Below are 6,320 nucleotides of genomic sequence, written 5' to 3'. Positions count from 1 at the left end.
TTTTTCGACTTTAAATTATTTCCCAGTGGCTTAATCTTCTTCAGATTAAACCGAAAAATGCCTATAGGCTTGAATCTTATGTGTGTTTATACCAACTGAAAATTTTCAAGGTCATAGGTTAAGGTCAAAGAAAAATCCTCTAAAATGCTTTTCAATTATTATTTAAGCGGCGCCCTTTGAAATGTTCACAATCTTAACGATATTTAGTTGTAATTACTGTGGCTTTATTGGTGTTAACGAAAAGTTTATTTACTTCTAAGATCTACCATTGAGTGGATTTTATTTATTTTTTTAACTTTATATATAATTCAGCTAAGAAAAATACTTGAATATTTTTCTATATCCTTATAGGGAGTCCTTATTGAGGAGATTGATAAGGCCCTACAATAATAACGATCATCTAGTCCTCCTAAACTTGTTCCGTTCTGTAAGACAACTGCATGGCTGTATTCAATTTTCAACAAAACCGAAACATTTAGACATTATACAATCAGAACCTACCCACCCCCCACCCCCTTTTGTGTCATTTTTTTCTTTATGCTGCATTTATATTAACTTCAGAATCTGATTTATAATAGATGGATCATTTTATTTTATATATGATATATAAAGTTTCAACAATACATGTAAGAGAAATAAAGTGTGACTTAATGAATGGCTAAGCTTACAATATTTGACCAAAAAATATGTTTTACATGTAAACTGTTTTGAAAAGGATATATATTATAAAAGCCCCAGCGCAATTCGAAGATTCATATCTTTGTTCTACGCTTTTAGTTAAGAATTTTGGGGGAAAATATACTTAATTTAATTGTTTATTCCTCTAGGAAGTACGTTACAATATGAAGGCGTCCAATACAACTTGAAATTTCCTTTTTCACGGAAATATATAATTAAACTTAGTTTATAATGTTATAGTTCCGCAAAAATAAAAATCTAGCTTTCATGTGACTTTAATGTGGCACTGGTACTAGCTAACCCAATTAAGGTACTACGAAAATGCAATTGCAATGATTTTATTTATATTGTCTATTAGTTCAAAATAAAAATTTGCTCACAATACTATTTAAATATTGTAGCACTTTCACTTCCAGAATGTAGATTCGCTTGGAAACCCCCTCCTTTTGTGTCTCTCCTTTCTTTTTTTTTTCGCTCTCTCTCTCTCTCTATATATATATATCAATAATTTTATTTATATTGTCTGTAAGTTTGAAATAAAATTTTAATCACAATATTATTTAAGTCTTGCAACGCTTTCACTTCCTGGGTATAGAGTCGTTTGGAGCCTTCCTGTGTCTCTCCCTTCTTTTTTCTCTCTGTCCTTGTCTTTTTCCGTCACTGTCACTGACATCAGGAATTTAAAATCTCTCTCTCTCTCTCTCTCTCTCTCTCTCTCTCTCTCTCTCTCTCTCTCTCTCAGGGCACGCAAACAAAAAAAAATTATTTGTTGAATACTACTTTTTGTAACATATATAAAAGAACTACAGGTGGTATTCATCCTCGTCGAATCATATGGTTTATGGCAACATGAGAAGATTTTAAAAACCAACCCCAGTTTAAAACAAAGATATTTTACGTTGAAATTATTTTTTTAACTACTAGTAGATCTTTTAGAATCACACACGCTTTAAATTTTGCCTAGTGTATACTTATACAAATTTTCCTAAAAGATTAAATTTTCGTAATATTGATGAATAACCTGTCGCTTTTTTATACAGCTATCTAATTTAGGTCCAGTTTCCAACATCGCAAATATAGTCTTTAATACGGCATAGTTTTATAGCTTCAAAATGAGGTGTCTCAACGAGTCATGATTTACTTTATTACAGTCTTCGGCGCTATACGACAAGTTACTTTGTAGAATGACGCTTTATCATGAAACTAGGAATACATTCATGTACATGTATAGACACATACTGCACTTGACCATACAAGGTTTATTAAAATCAATACTTACATGTAATTAGGTTTTTATTGATAATGAAACATTGGACTTTTGTCGATATAATAGGACTCATAATTTGCTCTTAAATATTTTATTTACATCAATAACAATGATAACTTTTGTAATTATGTCATGTCTATTTTATCAACAATTTCCCACATGCATCAACAGAAACTTGAAAACTATATTACACTAAAATTTCCTCAATTCTTCAAGTCAATATACAGTTTTATCCAATTAATTAAAATCATGAAGCATTTGTCATAATACCTAATTATTTAAAATAGTCTACGAACATTGACCTCGTTTCATTATCTGATGATTTAAGATGAAAATTAGTATCCTATGTCTATTTTATCAACAAGTTATAATTACGTGTAATTGAATACGTGCTTTATTTCCTGTGTATGTATCAACAGGAACTTAAAAACTATATTACACTAAAATTTCCTCAATTCTTCAAGTCAATATACAATTTTATCCAATCATTAAAATCATGAATTTTCATTTTGAAAATAAATTTACAGAAAATTAGAATAAAAAGATTAAATTAATTATACACATATGTACTACGGGTAAGTTATACTGTTGACAAGTAGGTCAGATCAAAGAGAAAGATAGTCATAATTTTTTAGGGAGGGGGCAATTTTCATCGATTTTTAAAATTGTAACTTAAACAAAATGAACATTAAACTAAAATTCACCTGGCCTATTGAAGCTATAAGTCACCTTTTCTATAAAATTATATAAATTGACATATACAGAAGATTGTTTCCATGGTTTGAGGCTGTATGTACATTTGACTAATTTTTATAATCATCTGGTAATCTTCATTTAACACTTTGAACAAATAACCCGCATCATTTATATTTGGGTGATCCTTATATATTGATCAATTATTCTATCTTATGTTACCATTAATTTGACAGTCTAATAAGAAGTGTTTTTCATCTTCGATGGAAGAGTCTAAACAGAAAACACGTCTTTTCACTTAAATACGACCAGTTTCTATACGAATAGAAAGAATGCCACATCTTAGCTGTGCCTGGGCTGAACATTCTTGTGTTGTTGTATTTGAAGTAACATACTGTTCTCTTTCACAATGCTGTCAAAGTTGTTCATATTACATGTGTATCACATTTCATGAGCGTTGTTGACTACTCTCTCCAGTGACCTATTTTGAAGCATTCTTCATGACATTAACAGTAAACACGTGCACTGAATTGTTATACATTTGTTTACTACTTTAAATGGTAATCCCTTGTCGGAAATTATCCGGGCTAAATAAAAACGTGCAAGTTGAATGTTTTAATAATCATTTTACAAAGACAAACTCTCAAATGTTTGAAGCCTTTACGGAACTTCACGTGTAAGTCACAAGCGCATAATGTAACATGATACCAAACAAAGGAAAAGTTCATGACAGCCAGTAGCATGTACTTTTTTTTTATTTTTTCGGGTTTTTCGTGATACCATTTGCGCAAAAAGTGGACAGAAGACCAACTTGAACACAACAAAAAATTAGAATATAGGTAAATGAAGCTCGAGATTATAGGTTAATTATGAAAAGGATGAAATAATCAAGAAGATGTCAGACGAGCACAAACAATCTTGAAATCCCGGAATGTGATAAACCAAAAGGAGTTTCCTGCATAAATGATAAATTGAGACACCCGAACTTTTGTTAACGTTAAAGCTTTATTTTATGCATTGTGACTATTTTGAGTTATTGTGCATCTTTTCGGTTTGTCACTATATATTTAGTACTCAACTATTTTCGTTTAGTATACAAAGGGTTTATAAAGCGAACTAATGCATGACATGATCGATTTGTAGGAAAATCTTGCATGCATCGAACTCACAATGATTATGGATTTGAGATCGATCCAAAAAGCTACAGGATACATGTATGCTACGGCAGCCTATAACTAACGCCGCAGCTTATATGAATTAAACGTCGTTACATAAATAATTATATTATAATAATCACATATGTTTCTTATGATAATTATCTTTCAAAAAGAACGACACATTGTTGACGGGAATTTTAAGCTTACGTTTATAATAAATTTTTGAACAAATTGATTAAACATGTACATTGTACATTTTCAAAGGAATTGTTTCATAGAAATCGCGAAAAAGCTTATTTTAATGACGCTTGATGAACAAAAAATATTCCCCAAAAAATCTAACTCGACTTTCCTTTGAAAGGACAATTGTGTCTCATTTCCTGGTAAAAATTAAAAAAAAAATGATTTTTTTGTGATTGTTCAACAACTTGTTTATTACAGTAAATTATCAATATAAATCAATTAATTGAAAGAGCAATAACTTGCTTTTTCTGATGATCCATTTTAAGAACAAGACAACATTCAAACATCACATCTACTCAGTTAGCAAATCACATCAGTATACAACAGCCAGAATAATTTTGTTGTGCATCCTTCTATTATGTATCAAACCCGGACTACTATATATGGAAAATACATGTACAATATTATATAATTATTAATTATCTATTTATTAATAAATTAAAAGTGAAAATTCTTCCCTGTATAACCAGAAAAAAATCTACTAAATAGTCATTTTTATATGGAAAATACATGTACAATATTATATAATTATTAATTATCTATTTATTAATAAATTAAAAGGGACCAGAAAAAAATCTACTAAATAGTCATTTTTCAGAAAGGAAAGAGGGATAGAGTATAAAGATACTATACAGCACTTGTATCACACAATTTTGGTTCCGGTTCATGTTAATATACAAAGTTCTGCAGCTGCAGGATTGACAGTTCACGTATTTTTTTTCTTGTTTTCCTTTAAAATACTGGATGATATCCCATGCAATCGAGGAAATTATTACAGCTTTATACATCAATATGAGAAAAAGCTTCATGTGTACACATATATTTGTTGCAGTTGACTGGGAAAAAATTACAAACCTTTTTATTTTATTTCAAATTAGAGAGTATGTGTACAAACTTCCTTGTTTTGCATTCATCTTTTATTCGCACAGACGTAGAATTGTTGTAACAATCTGCTCATTGTTCACACATAGTGTTTCCTCAAAATCTGTAGTGGTATAGAATTATTTCATAATCGATAGAATATATATATATATATATATATATATATATATATATATATATATATATATATATATATATATATATATATATATATATATATATATATATATATATATATATTATTTCATTGCAAGCATGTATGTTCAGGTATACTTTGATGCATATTCCCACTGACTTGGATCCGCCAAAGCGTGTCCACCACCTTACTGTCACGGGCTGATTTATCGAAAATGAAAGTAGGCTTATAATTTATTTTACAATAATTACTTATTTGATAATGGGCGCGCTTGATTTTACCAAAAGGTGTACACCGTGTACACTTTTGTTAACCAAGTGCAAAGGTGCAGCGTTTAGGTGAACACCGGGTGTACACTTTTCTACACCGAGTCAGGGGCATGTGTTGTTGGGTGTAGCACTGAAACCAATATGGCGGACGAATGTTATGAAGGAAACTTGGAAAATGATTTTAAGTAATGTAACGGATTAGAAGTCGCATCAAAGTTGTCATTTGTATGAAAGCCATTAAATTTGAAATGTGTGTTTATTTTATTGCATTTATATCACAAAAAACCTATTAATTGTCGCAGAACAGCAGGATTCTTTGTTAAAACTGCACCCATTTCAGTCATATTCATTCTTAACTTCCCTACACTATGTACACTACACCACTGAAGTGGACTTGATATACAATACAAAATTTTTACACCAGTGTATACCGGTGTACACCAAGTTAAGCTTAATCAAGAGCGCCCAATATTCAATTATACATGTAGCTTACAGACATCAACTCTCGCGTGATGAAACACTAACGGTGTAAGCATTACTCTAATGCAGGCATTTTGTAGTTAATATTAGCAAAAAGTAAGATAGATAAGTAAGCTTTCCTTCATTCGAAAACAAAATCAGAAGACAAAAGTTACGGTGTATAACACACCAAAAGATTGAAACAGTGCAAAAAGGTGGGTCCTGTGACTGATTTCAATTGCTTACTACAGTGTAGTATATTGTGGCTTGTGGGGTATGATTTAGGCAAGCTATTAGAAAAATAGGTGTTATAATTGCGGATCATGTTATTTAATAATGTAAGAACTATATCTCTAAAAATTGGTGTCAAATGAGTATTCCTTCCAATTTTAACAAAGCTATAAAACAAATTAAGGAAAACTACTCGTAAAACCATGTACATGTACTGTCAATATGCATAAAAACTAATTAAAATCAAAGATGTTAAATTAGGTAAATTACCCGATTTAATGTACAAATGTATATACTCGGATAAT

Source organism: Magallana gigas, chromosome 3, assembly GCF_963853765.1.
Source record: "Magallana gigas chromosome 3, xbMagGiga1.1, whole genome shotgun sequence".
In the NCBI taxonomy this organism is placed as follows: Eukaryota; Metazoa; Mollusca; class Bivalvia; order Ostreida; family Ostreidae; genus Magallana; species Magallana gigas.
This window is presented reverse-complemented; position numbering follows the sequence as displayed.